Genomic DNA, 14554 nt, shown 5'->3' on the forward strand with positions numbered 1-14554 from the left:
CTTAGGGTTATTAGCTACCTATATGTATGAACTGAAGCTCTGAAGTAGGGCTTTGGAGAACTACATCGTGTATATATGGTTGACTAAAGCAGGTCTGAACGGTATTCGGGATAGTTCAGTTCGTCACAGGTCTACACGTCTGCTTGTGTAGTCTGTTTCCCATTACAAAGCTAAAGGTACACAGACTGTCGTTGTAGCTTTGTATTCTTGCACAACGCATGACTGTCCTGCTGTTAGCAGCTGCAGCTGTAGTGAACATATCGACATTCCTCTGTGTTTTTCGTGTCCGCCCGTGTTCAGCAATAGTGACATAAGTAAAACGAGCAGATAATACTCAGTTACATAAAACATGTCCTTTATAAAACCGGCGAGTTTCTTTAGTTAAAGCGCATCTTCAGATGGTTTCTTTTCAGTAGCTCATCTTGGAGTTTCCGGAAACTACAACTTCTGTGTAAGACTTTTTTTTTTTTTTTTTTTAATCTCTGTGAAGTTAATTTAAATGAGAATGGTTAGTTATGTTTATGTGTGCCATATTTGTGGATTTTACGAATTTAAGCGTCGGTTTCATCGATTGCAATAATATTTATGTAAATGTCCGACGCATATGTGTAAGTAACTTTTAATGTAATTATTGGAAGATATTTATGTAGTGTATCTATTTCACCCTGAAAATGTCATACTCTCCGTCACTGCCTGTTTTCCCAAAAGAGACTAAGCGAATTTGTTATGAGTAGAATGTGTATCATGGAGTTTATCCCAGCAAACATATAACCTCATAGAGGTCTGGAGGCCTCTTCAGTACATCAGGCACTTATCAGTTAGTTTCGGCTTCTCGCTGGGGAGAATAGGGAAAAGTGAAGACAACCGATGGATCATTTTCCACTCTTAATAAGTAAAGCTCAGTTATTTCTCCTGCTAACACATAGAACAGAAAAGCTTCAGTATAACGTCAGTGTTGTATCCATACAATATACTGAGGGTTAAATTAATTCATACTAGGTGTGATAAGTAACTTCATTTTCTTATTTTACATTTGATAGCATGAACATTTTACATATTTTATAGACTACACAAGTAACACAAATAAATGCAAATGCCACTTTTTGTGACAAATACAATTGACAATAATTAAGATGTATCTATTTCTATACAGACGTTTTTAAAAGATTATTTAATTTCGCATTTTATTTGATATTTCATAGTCCTTTTTTTAGTGTGGAAAAGAAGCTGTTCTTGTCCACATTCATTACAGTTTACATTTTTTTTACTCTTGATAAATGATTATTGAATATTGGGAGTAACAGGTGCTTTTTCATTCTGAAGCACAGGGAGCTTCCATTTACTGCTCTTTCAGGAGTAAACCGACACAGCAGCAAAGGCTCACACCGGCCGGCAGACTCGGTCTTGTCAACATAAAAGGCCTTACCCAACGTCGGAATATGGTGCTGTATTTACTTTGCCGCAGTTTAATAATTAAGCTTGTGTTCTCCTTCAACTGCAAAAAAAAAACAAAAACAAAAAAAAAAAACACATCAGTCAAATGCGGTTGTAAAACAGGTCAATTCTAAAATTCCAAATGTTTCTCAACAGTCTTGGCTTCTTTTATTTACACCCTTAAATTTGACATACTAAGCTACAACATGACTATGGGATAAATGCAGGGGCTACTTCCTACCAATATGGAAGCCGGGAAAACAAAACAAGAGGCTGGCACGCCGGGTGAAGCATCGCTCTCAGGTGAGTTGCGAGTTGCAGGGATGCCGATGAAGCAGGCTCGGGCTGAGTGGGCCAGCCAGCCATTTAACTAAGGGAAGTGTGTGTCGCCATGTCAAGTTCAAAGAGCTCTGTGAAGCTTCAGGGGGATAAAAGATCAACTGTTGTAGATGCACGCAGATCTGGGAGGAGAATTTTAAAAACCTCAATGCAACTGGAAATCAGCCATTCCACTTCCTAGAAAATAATTCACAAGTGGTGAAGGACTTTTGATTTGCTCCCCTCCCCGCCCCCGAAACGAGAACGGGAACCCATGAATGAAGGCCCACGACCTGAGGTTGTGTGTAACGGTGAAATAACATCACGACTGTGATGAAACGGTGCTGTTATTTCCCCACAGCTTACTCCCTTTCGTGATGTGTTGCTTTAATATGACCTAATTATGATCTAAATTAGCAGGTGTTTTTTTTAAATAGCAAATATTGAGGTCGGCCCACCCAAGCGCTGTCATTATGATTGGTTGTAGTCTTGCTATGCGTTGACATGCTGTAACAGACTTTCCCCCATGTTGTCAGTTTCCTCAAACGTACACTGACCCCTACTGACAGGCTTGGGTTCCTTTTATCCACAGCATTCCCTCCACAGAGTTCTGGTTTGATATTTTTCAGTGTTTTGTAAGAATTTGGCTATAATTAAGCCAAACTACAAGTGATTGGTTTCCATCCCATGGCAGGCCATGCAGGTGGGCTTTAACGGCAATTTTCCGCTGAAAAGTTTCAACTCCTAAGACTCCACAGAGTGTATGAAATGTAATACAAGGAGGTATGGGTAAAAAAAAAAAGTGTAATGTGTTGTATATTTGTGAAAGCATAAAGTAAGATGGAGTAAAAGGAAGAAGAGCAAGTGAAAGAATGTGCATGTGAGTGCTTGAGGATGAGAAAAGCTTACAGCACCTGGTATTCCCAGGCGGTCTCCCATCCAAGTACTAACCAGGCCCGACCCTGCTTAGCTTCCGAGATCAGACGAGATCGGGCGTGCTCAGGGTGGTATGGCCGTAAGCGAAAGCACTGCTTCCACTTAGCCTATTTATAAGCATGCAGCAAAATACGCCTGCCTCTTCCACACTACACACCCCGCTCGCTCTCCCCTCCCCTCCCCTCCCCCTCCCCCCTTTATTCGGTGAAAGATAGACTGTGTATCATCAGCGGCTCCGAATTGCTTCATGTGGTTGTTCGTGAGGTATCTCAAATACTGAAAGCTATACGAAAACGTTCAACTACGTTTAACATCTAACGCTGGATCCGTCTATTGTACTTTACAGCTGCAGTCTTAGGGTTATTAGCTAACTATACAGTGGGGGGAAAAAGGATTTAGTCAGTCACCAATTGTGCAAGTTCTCACACTTAAAAAGATAAGAGAGGCCTGTAATTCACATCATAGGTACACCTCAACTATGAGAGACAAAATGAGAAAAAAATTAAATTAGAAAATCACATTGTCTCATTTTTAAAGAATTTATTTGCAAATAATGGTGGGAAATAAGTATTTGATCAATAACAAAAGTTCATCTCAATACTTTGTTATATATCCTTTGTTGGCAATGGCAGAGGTCAAACGTTTTCTGTAAGTCTTCACAAGGTAGGCACACACCGTTGCTGGTATGTTGGCCCATTCCTCCATGCAGATCTCCTCTAGAGCAGTGATATTGTGGGGCTGTCGGTGGGCAACGCGGACTTTCAACTCCCTCCAAAGGTTTTCTATAGGGTTGAGATCTGGAGACTGGCTAGGCCTTGAAATGCTTCTTACGAAGCCACTCCTTTGTTGCCCTGGCAGTGTGCTTGGGATCATTATCATGCTGAAAGACCCAGCCACGTTTCATCTTCAATGCCCTTGCTGATGGAAGGAGGTTTGCACTCAAAATCTCACAACACATGGCCCCATTCATTCTTTCATGTACATGGACCAGTCGTCCTAGTCCCTTTGCAGAGAAACAGCCCCAAAGCATGATGTTGCCACCCCCATGCTTCACAGTTGGTAGGGTGTTCTTTGGATGCAACTCAGCATTCACGAGTTGTGTTTGTACCAAACACATTAGCAGTGGTCTTGTAGGTCTCCCATTTTCTGATTATTGCTCCCACAGTAGATTTCTTCACACCAAGCTGCTTGCCTATTGCAGATTCAGTCTTCCCAGCCTGGTGCAGGTCTACAATTTTGTTTCTGGTGTCCTTCGACAGCTCTTTGGTCTTCACCATAGTGGGGTTTGGAGTGTGACTGTTTGAGGTTGTGGGCAGTTGTCTTTTCTACTGTTAACGAGTTCAAACAGGTGCCATTAATACAGGTAATGAGTGGAGGACAGAGAAGCCTCTTAAAGAAGAAGTTACAGGCCTGTGACAGCCAGAAATCTTGCTTGTTTGTAGGTGACCAAATACTTATTTTCCACCATTATTTGCAAATAAATTCTTTAAAAATCAGACAATGTGATTTTCAGATTTTTTCCCTCATTTTGTCTCTCATAGTTGAGGTCTACCTATGATGTGAATTACAGGCCTCTCTCATTTTTTTAAGTGGGAGAACTTGCACAATTAGTGACTGACTAAATACTGGTTGACTAAAGCAGGTCTGAACGGTATTCGGGATAGTTCAGTTTGTCACAGGTCTACACGTCTGCTTGTGTAGTCTGTTTCCCATTACAAAGCTAAAGGTACACAGACTGTCGTTGTAGCTTTGTATTCTTGCACAACGCATGGCTGTCCTGCTGTTAGCAGCTGCAGTCTGCTGCAGGCTAACTCAACGATGATGGCTGTAGTTGTGAACATATCGACATTCCTCCTAGTGTTTTTTCGTGTCCGCCCGTGTTCAGCAATAGTGACATAAGTAAAACGAGCAGATAAAACTCAGTTACATAAAACATGTCCTTTATAAAACCGGCGAGTTTCTTTAGTTAAAGCGCATCTTCAGATGGTTTCTTTTCAGTAGCTCATCTTGGAGTTTCCAGAAACTACAACTTCTGTGTAAGACTTTTTTTTTTTTTTTTAATCTCTGTGAAGTTAATTTAAATGAGAATGGTTAGTTATGTTTATGTGTGCCATATTTGTGGATTTTACGAATTTAAGCGCCGGTTTCATCGATTGCAATAATATTTATGTAAATGTCCGACGCATATGTGTAAGTAACTTTTAATGTAATTATTGGAAGATATTTATGTAGTGTATCTATTTCACCCTGAAAATGTCATACTCTCCGTCACTGCCTGTTTTCCCAAAAGAGACTAAGCGAATTTGTTATGAGTAGAATGTGTATCATGGAGTTTATCCCAGCAAACATATAACCTCATAGAGGTCTGGAGGCCTCTTCAGTACATCAGGCACTTATCAGTTAGTTTCGGCTTCTCGCTGGGGAGAATAGGGAAAAGTGAAGACAACCGATGGATCATTTTCCACTCTTAATAAGTAAAGCTCAGTTATTTCTCCTGCTAACACATAGAACAGAAAAGCTTCAGTATAACGTCAGTGTTGTATCCATACAATATACTGAGGGTTAAATTAATTCATACTAGGTGTGATAAGTAACTTCATTTTCTTATTTTACATTTGATAGCATGAACATTTTACATATTTTATAGACTACACAAGTAACACAAATAAATGCAAATGCCACTTTTTGTGACAAATACAATTGACAATAATTAAGATGTATCTATTTCTATACAGACGTTTTTAAAAGATTATTTAATTTCGCATTTTATTTGATATTTCATAGTCCTTTTTTTAGTGTGGAAAAGAAGCTGTTCTTGTCCACATTCATTACAGTTTACATTTTTTTTACTCTTGATAAATGATTATTGAATATTGGGAGTAACAGGTGCTTTTTCATTCTGAAGCACAGGGAGCTTCCATTTACTGCTCTTTCAGGAGTAAACCGACACAGCAGCAAAGGCTCACACCGGCCGGCAGACTCGGTCTTGTCAACATAAAAGGCCTTACCCAACGTCGGAATATGGTGCTGTATTTACTTTGCCGCAGTTTAATAATTAAGCTTGTGTTCTCCTTCAACTGCAAAAAAAAAACAAAAACAAAAAAAAAACCCACATCAGTCAAATGCGGTTGTAAAACAGGTCAATTCTAAAATTCCAAATGTTTCTCAACAGTCTTGGCTTCTTTTATTTACACCCTTAAATTTGACATACTAAGCTACAACATGACTATGGGATAAATGCAGGGGCTACTTCCTACCAATATGGAAGCCGGGAAAACAAAACAAGAGGCTGGCACGCCGGGTGAAGCATCGCTCTCAGGTGAGTTGCGAGTTGCAGGGATGCCGATGAAGCAGGCTCGGGCTGAGTGGGCCGGCCAGCCATTTAACTAAGGGAAGTGTGTGTCGCCATGTCAAGTTCAAAGAGCTCTGTGAAGCTTCAGGGGGATAAAAGAACAACTGTTGTAGATGCACGCAGATCTGGGAGGAGAATTTTAAAAACCTCAATGCAACTGGAAATCAGCCATTCCACTTCCTAGAAAATAATTCACAAGTGGTGAAGGACTTTTGATTTGCTCCCCTCCCCGCCCCCGAAACGAGAACGGGAACCCATGAATGAAGGCCCACGACCTGAGGTTGTGTGTAACAGTGAAATAACATAACGACTGTGATGAAACGGTGCTGTTATTTCCCCACAGCTTACTCCCTTTCGTGATGTGTTGCTTTAATATGACCTAATTAAGTGATCTAAATTAGCAGGTGTTTTTTTTAAATAGCAAATATTGGGGTCGGCCCACCCAAGCGCTGTCATTATGATTGGTTGTAGTCTTGCTATGCGTTGACATGCTGTAACAGACTTTCCCCCATGTTGTCAGTTTCCTCAAACGTACACTGACCCCTACTGACAGGCTTGGGTTCCTTTTATCCACAGCATTCCTTCCACAGAGTTCTGGTTTGATATTTTTCAGTGTTTTGTAAGAATTTGGCTATAATTAAGCCAAACTACAAGTGATTGGTTTCCATCCCATGGCAGGCCATGCAGGTGGGCTTTAACGGCAATTTTCCGCTGAAACTTTTCAACTCCTAAGACTCCACAGAGTGTATGAAATGTAATACAAGGAGGTATGTGTAAAAAAAAAAAAAAAGTGTAATGTGTTGTATATTTGTGAAAGCGTAAAGTAAGATGGAGTAAAAGGAAGAAGAGCAAGTGAAAGAATGTGCATGTGAGTGCTTGAGGATGAGAAAAGCTTACAGCACCTGGTATTCCCAGGCGGTCTCCCATCCAAGTACTAACCAGGCCCGACCCTGCTTAGCTTCCGAGATCAGACGAGATCGGGCGTGCTCAGGGTGGTATGGCCGTAAGCGAAACCACTGCTTCCACTTAGCCTATTTATAAGCATGCAGCAAAATACGCCTGCCTCTTCCACACTACAGGGGACACGCTCACTCGCGCACCCCCTCCCCTTTCTTACTTCCAAAGCAATCCCACCAAGCTCATTCACACCAATCACACTTTTCATTGCTCTCTCTCCTGTCCTCCTTCTCTTTTTGCAAAAACAAATAAACTTGCTCTTTTGCCCGACACTTTAACTTTCAGCAACAACTTACTCCGCCATTACAAAAAATACTTTGCATCTAAACACCACCAGGTCCATCTCTCTCATCTCACAAAACACAAAAACACAAACAACCTGTTCTACAGTGAATCACACATTTTTTTCAGTCTCATTCACAAACAAAAACAACAACTTGTCAGGGAGCTGACATTTACTGCTCTTTCAGGAATAAACCGACTCTGCTTTCACAGCAGCAGCAAAGGCTCACACCGGCCGGCAGACTCGGTCTTGTCAACATAAAAGTCCTTACCCAACGTCATTTCCGGAAGGAAATAAATAAAATAAAAAACGCTAAATGGAGAAATTGTACATCTCATTTGGAGCTGATGTGGACAAGATTTGTGTTCCTGGTCACAAGAAAAGCTGCTCCATTTCATTATGAAAAGTATTATCAGGCTTTTAATCTCGACGTTCCTCGCCATCTTTTCAATAAACTCTTTTATTTTTAGGAGTGAACCCAGTTAAAATATTTATGAATGGTGAAAGAAAAATTCATTTCAAAGAGGCCCCGGAATATGGTGCTGTATTTACTTTGCCGCAGTTTAATAATTAAGCTTGTGTTCTCCTTCAACTGCAAAAAAAAAACAAAAACAAAAAAAAAACCCACATCAGTCAAATGCGGTTGTAAAACAGGTCAATTCTAAAATTCCAAATGTTTCTCAACAGTCTTGGCTTCTTTTATTTACACCCTTAAATTTGACATACTAAGCTACAACATGACTATGGGATAAATGCAGGGGCTACTTCCTACCAATATGGAAGCCGGGAAAACAAAACAAGAGGCTGGCACGCCGGGTGAAGCATCGCTCTCAGGTGAGTTGCGAGTTGCAGGGATGCCGATGAAGCAGACTCGGGCTGAGTGGGCCGGCCAGCCATTTAACTAAGGGAAGTGTGTGTCGCCATGTCAAGTTCAAAGAGCTCTGTGAAGCTTCAGGGGGATAAAAGAACAACTGTTGTAGATGCACGCAGATCTGGGAGGAGAATTTTAAAAACCTCAATGCAACTGGAAATCAGCCATTCCACTTCCTAGAAAATAATTCACAAGTGGTGAAGGACTTTTGATTTGCTCCCCTCCCCGCCCCCGAAACGAGAACGGGAACCCATGAATGAAGGCCCACGACCTGAGGTTGTGTGTAACAGTGAAATAACATAACGACTGTGATGAAACGGTGCTGTTATTTCCCCACAGCTTACTCCCTTTCGTGATGTGTTGCTTTAATATGACCTAATTAAGTGATCTAAATTAGCAGGTGTTTTTTTTAAATAGCAAATATTGGGGTCGGCCCACCCAAGCGCTGTCATTATGATTGGTTGTAGTCTTGCTATGCGTTGACATGCTGTAACAGACTTTCCCCCATGTTGTCAGTTTCCTCAAACGTACACTGACCCCTACTGACAGGCTTGGGTTCCTTTTATCCACAGCATTCCTTCCACAGAGTTCTGGTTTGATATTTTTCAGTGTTTTGTAAGAATTTGGCTATAATTAAGCCAAACTACAAGTGATTGGTTTCCATCCCATGGCAGGCCATGCAGGTGGGCTTTAACGGCAATTTTCCGCTGAAACTTTTCAACTCCTAAGACTCCACAGAGTGTATGAAATGTAATACAAGGAGGTATGTGTAAAAAAAAAAAAAAAGTGTAATGTGTTGTATATTTGTGAAAGCGTAAAGTAAGATGGAGTAAAAGGAAGAAGAGCAAGTGAAAGAATGTGCATGTGAGTGCTTGAGGATGAGAAAAGCTTACAGCACCTGGTATTCCCAGGCGGTCTCCCATCCAAGTACTAACCAGGCCCGACCCTGCTTAGCTTCCGAGATCAGACGAGATCGGGCGTGCTCAGGGTGGTATGGCCGTAAGCGAAACCACTGCTTCCACTTAGCCTATTTATAAGCATGCAGCAAAATACGCCTGCCTCTTCCACACTACAGGGGACACGCTCACTCGCGCACCCCCTCCCCTTTCTTACTTCCAAAGCAATCCCACCAAGCTCATTCACACCAATCACACTTTTCATTGCTCTCTCTCCTGTCCTCCTTCTCTTTTTGCAAAAACAAATAAACTTGCTCTTTTGCCCGACACTTTAACTTTCAGCAACAACTTACTCCGCCATTACAAAAAATACTTTGCATCTAAACACCACCAGGTCCATCTCTCTCATCTCACAAAACACAAAAACACAAACAACCTGTTCTACAGTGAATCACACATTTTTTTCAGTCTCATTCACAAACAAAAACAACAACTTGTCAGGGAGCTGACATTTACTGCTCTTTCAGGAATAAACCGACTCTGCTTTCACAGCAGCAGCAAAGGCTCACACCGGCCGGCAGACTCGGTCTTGTCAACATAAAAGTCCTTACCCAACGTCATTTCCGGAAGGAAATAAATAAAATAAAAAACGCTAAATGGAGAAATTGTACATCTCATTTGGAGCTGATGTGGACAAGATTTGTGTTCCTGGTCACAAGAAAAGCTGCTCCATTTCATTATGAAAAGTATTATCAGGCTTTTAATCTCGACGTTCCTCGCCATCTTTTCAATAAACTCTTTTATTTTTAGGAGTGAACCCAGTTAAAATATTTATGAATGGTGAAAGAAAAATTCATTTCAAAGAGGCCCCGGAATATGGTGCTGTATTTACTTTGCCGCAGTTTAATAATTAAGCTTGTGTTCTCCTTCAACTGCAAAAACAAAAACAAAAACAAAAAAAAACCCCACATCAGTCAAATGCGGTTGTAAAACAGGTCAATTCTAAAATTCCAAATGTTTCTCAACAGTCTTGGCTTCTTTTATTTACACCCTTAAATTTGACATACTAAGCTACAACATGACTATGGGATAAATGCAGGGGCTACTTCCTACCAATATGGAAGCCGGGAAAACAAAACAAGAGGCTGGCACGCCGGGTGAAGCATCGCTCTCAGGTGAGTTGCGAGTTGCAGGGATGCCGATGAAGCAGGCTCGGGCTGAGTGGGCCAGCCAGCCATTTAACTAAGGGAAGTGTGTGTCGCCATGTCAAGTTCAAAGAGCTCTGTGAAGCTTCAGGGGGATAAAAGAACAACTGTTGTAGATGCACGCAGATCTGGGAGGAGAATTTTAAAAACCTCAATGCAACTGGAAATCAGCCATTCCACTTCCTAGAAAATAATTCACAAGTGGTGAAGGACTTTTGATTTGCTCCCCTCCCCGCCCCCGAAACGAGAACGGGAACCCATGAATGAAGGCCCACGACCTGAGGTTGTGTGTAACAGTGAAATAACATAACGACTGTGATGAAACGGTGCTGTTATTTCCCCACAGCTTACTCCCTTTCGTGATGTGTTGCTTTAATATGACCTAATTAAGTGATCTAAATTAGCAGGTGTTTTTTTTAAATAGCAAATATTGGGGTCGGCCCACCCAAGCGCTGTCATTATGATTGGTTGTAGTCTTGCTATGCGTTGACAACCTGTAACAGACTTTCCCCCATGTTGTCAGTTTCCTCAAACGTACACTGACCCCTACTGACAGGCTTGGGTTCCTTTTATCCACAGCATTCCTTCCACAGAGTTCTGGTTTGATATTTTTCAGTGTTTTGTAAGAATTTGGCTATAATTAAGCCAAACTACAAGTGATTGGTTTCCATCCCATGGCAGGCCATGCAGGTGGGCTTTAACGGCAATTTTCCGCTGAAAATTTTCAACTCCTAAGACTCCACAGAGTGTATGAAATGTAATACAAGGAGGTATGTGTAAAAAAAAAAAAGTGTAATGTGTTGTATATTTGTGAAAGCGTAAAGTAAGATGGAGTAAAAGGAAGAAGAGCAAGTGAAAGAATGTGCATGTGAGTGCTTGAGGATGAGAAAAGCTTACAGCACCTGGTATTCCCAGGCGGTCTCCCATCCAAGTACTAACCAGGCCCGACCCTGCTTAGCTTCCGAGATCAGACGAGATCGGGCGTGCTCAGGGTGGTATGGCCGTAAGCGAAACCACTGCTTCCACTTAGCCTATTTATAAGCATGCAGCAAAATACGCCTGCCTCTTCCACACTACAGGGGACACGCTCACTCGCGCACCCCCTCCCCTTTCTTACTTCCAAAGCAATCCCACCAAGCTCATTCACACCAATCACACTTTTCATTGCTCTCTCTCCTGTCCTCCTTCTCTTTTTGCAAAAACAAATAAACTTGCTCTTTTGCCCGACACTTTAACTTTCAGCAACAACTTACTCCGCCATTACAAAAAATACTTTGCATCTAAACACCACCAGGTCCATCTCTCTCATCTCACAAAACACAAAAACACAAACAACCTGTTCTACAGTGAATCACACATTTTTTTCAGTCTCATTCACAAACAAAAACAACAACTTGTCAGGGAGCTGACATTTACTGCTCTTTCAGGAATAAACCGACTCTGCTTTCACAGCAGCAGCAAAGGCTCACACCGGCCGGCAGACTCGGTCTTGTCAACATAAAAGTCCTTACCCAACGTCATTTCCGGAAGGAAATAAATAAAATAAAAAACGCTAAATGGAGAAATTGTACATCTCATTTGGAGCTGATGTGGACAAGATTTGTGTTCCTGGTCACAAGAAAAGCTGCTCCATTTCATTATGAAAAGTATTATCAGGCTTTTAATCTCGACGTTCCTCGCCATCTTTTCAATAAACTCTTTTATTTTTAGGAGTGAACCCAGTTAAAATATTTATGAATGGTGAAAGAAAAATTCATTTCAAAGAGGCCCCGGAATATGGTGCTGTATTTACTTTGCCGCAGTTTAATAATTAAGCTTGTGTTCTCCTTCAACTGCAAAAACAAAAACAAAAACAAAAAAAAACCCCACATCAGTCAAATGCGGTTGTAAAACAGGTCAATTCTAAAATTCCAAATGTTTCTCAACAGTCTTGGCTTCTTTTATTTACACCCTTAAATTTGACATACTAAGCTACAACATGACTATGGGATAAATGCAGGGGCTACTTCCTACCAATATGGAAGCCGGGAAAACAAAACAAGAGGCTGGCACGCCGGGTGAAGCATCGCTCTCAGGTGAGTTGCGAGTTGCAGGGATGCCGATGAAGCAGGCTCGGGCTGAGTGGGCCAGCCAGCCATTTAACTAAGGGAAGTGTGTGTCGCCATGTCAAGTTCAAAGAGCTCTGTGAAGCTTCAGGGGGATAAAAGAACAACTGTTGTAGATGCACGCAGATCTGGGAGGAGAATTTTAAAAACCTCAATGCAACTGGAAATCAGCCATTCCACTTCCTAGAAAATAATTCACAAGTGGTGAAGGACTTTTGATTTGCTCCCCTCCCTGCCCCCGAAACGAGAACGGGAACCCATGAATGAAGGCCCACGACTTGAGGTTGTGTGTAACGGTGAAATAACATCACGACTGTGATGAAACGGTGCTGTTATTTCCCCACAGCTTACTCCCTTTCGTGATGTGTTGCTTTAATATGACCTAATTATGATCTAAATTAGCAGGTGTTTTTTTTAAATAGCAAATATTGAGGTCGGCCCACCCAAGCGCTGTCATTATGATTGGTTGTAGTCTTGCTATGCGTTGACATGCTGTAACAGACTTTCCCCCATGTTGTCAGTTTCCTCAAACGTACACTGACCCCTACTGACAGGCTTGGGTTCCTTTTATCCACAGCATTCCCTCCACAGAGTTCTGGTTTGATATTTTTCAGTGTTTTGTAAGAATTTGGCTATAATTAAGCCAAACTACAAGTGATTGGTTTCCATCCCATGGCAGGCCATGCAGGTGGGCTTTAACGGCAATTTTCCGCTGAAAAGTTTCAACTCCTAAGACTCCACAGAGTGTATGAAATGTAATACAAGGAGGTATGGGTAAAAAAAAAAGTGTAATGTGTTGTATATTTGTGAAAGCATAAAGTAAGATGGAGTAAAAGGAAGAAGAGCAAGTGAAAGAATGTGCATGTGAGTGCTTGAGGATGAGAAAAGCTTACAGCACCTGGTATTCCCAGGCGGTCTCCCATCCAAGTACTAACCAGGCCCGACCCTGCTTAGCTTCCGAGATCAGACGAGATCGGGCGTGCTCAGGGTGGTATGGCCGTAAGCGAAAGCACTGCTTCCACTTAGCCTATTTATAAGCATGCAGCAAAATACGCCTGCCTCTTCCACACTACACACCCCCCCTCCCCCCTTTATTCGGTGAAAGTAGACTGTGTATCACCAGCTGCTCCGAATTGCTTCATGTGGTTGTTCGTGAGGTATCTCAAATACTGAAAGCTATACGAAAACGTTCAACTACGTTGAACATCTAACGCTGGATCCGTCTATTGTACTTTACAGCTGCAGTCTTAGGGTTATTAGCTAGCTATACAGTGGGGGAAAAAAGGATTTCGTCAGTCACCAATTGTGCAAGTTCTCACACTTAAAAAGATAAGAGAGGCCTGTAATTCACATCATAGGTACACCTCAACTATGAGAGACAAAATGAGAAAAATATTAAATGAGAAAATCACATTGTCTCATTTTTAAAGAATTTATTTGCAAATAATGGTGGGAAATAAGTATTTGATCAATAACAAAAGTTCATCTCAATACTTTGTTATATATCCTTTGTTGGCAATAGCAGAGGTCAAACGTTTTCTGTAAGTCTTCACAAGGTAGGCATACACCGTTGCTGGTATGTTGGCCCATTCCTCCATGCAGATCTCCTCTAGAGCAGTGATATTGTGGGGCTGTCGGTGGGCAACGCGGACTTTCAACTCCCTCCAAAGGTTTTCTATGGGGTTGAGATCTGGAGACTGGCTAGGCCTTGAAATGCTTCTTACGAAGCCACTCCTTTGTTGCCCTGGCAGTGTGCTTGGGATCATTATCATGCTGAAAGACCCAGCCACGTTTCATCTTCAATGCCCTTGCTGATGGAAGGAGGTTTGCACTCAAAATCTCACAACACATGGCCCCATTCATTCTTTCATGTACATGGACCAGTCGTCCTAGTCCCTTTGCAGAGAAACAGCCCCAAAGCATGATGTTGCCACCCCCATGCTTCACAGTTGGTAGGGTGTTCTTTGGATGCAACTCAGCATTCACGAGTTGTGTTTGTACCAAACACATTAGCAGTGGTCTTGTAGGTCTCCCATTTTCTGATTATTGCTCCCACAGTAGATTTCTTCACACCAAGCTGCTTGCCTATTGCAGATTCAGTCTTCCCAGCCTGGTGCAGGTCTACAATTTTGTTTCTGGTGTCCTTCGACAGCTCTTTGGTCTTCACCATAGTGGGGTTTGGAGTGTGACTGTTTGA

General features: G+C 41.8%; 5 non-coding genes across 5 annotated transcripts; all 5 read right to left on the reverse strand.

Moving 5' to 3' along the window:
• Positions 1–2654: 2654 nt before the first annotated feature.
• Positions 2655–2773, reverse strand: LOC140575800 (5S ribosomal RNA). The gene has a single exon (XR_011981060.1). It is a non-coding gene; the product is annotated as a 5S ribosomal RNA (ribosomal RNA).
• A 4157-nt stretch (positions 2774–6930) lies between these two features.
• LOC140575811 (5S ribosomal RNA) lies at positions 6931–7049 on the reverse strand. Its single transcript, XR_011981071.1, has one exon. It is a non-coding gene; the product is annotated as a 5S ribosomal RNA (ribosomal RNA).
• A 1988-nt stretch (positions 7050–9037) lies between these two features.
• Positions 9038–9156, reverse strand: LOC140575823 (5S ribosomal RNA). Its single transcript, XR_011981082.1, has one exon. It is a non-coding gene; the product is annotated as a 5S ribosomal RNA (ribosomal RNA).
• Positions 9157–11142: 1986 nt separating this feature from the next.
• Positions 11143–11261, reverse strand: LOC140575835 (5S ribosomal RNA). Its single transcript, XR_011981093.1, has one exon. It is a non-coding gene; the product is annotated as a 5S ribosomal RNA (ribosomal RNA).
• Positions 11262–13243: 1982 nt separating this feature from the next.
• On the reverse strand, positions 13244–13362 carry LOC140575847 (5S ribosomal RNA). The gene has a single exon (XR_011981104.1). It is a non-coding gene; the product is annotated as a 5S ribosomal RNA (ribosomal RNA).
• Between the last annotated feature and the right edge of the window lie 1192 nt (positions 13363–14554).

This window comes from Salminus brasiliensis, chromosome 13 (genome assembly GCF_030463535.1).
Source record: "Salminus brasiliensis chromosome 13, fSalBra1.hap2, whole genome shotgun sequence".
Classification (NCBI taxonomy): Eukaryota; Metazoa; Chordata; class Actinopteri; order Characiformes; family Bryconidae; genus Salminus; species Salminus brasiliensis.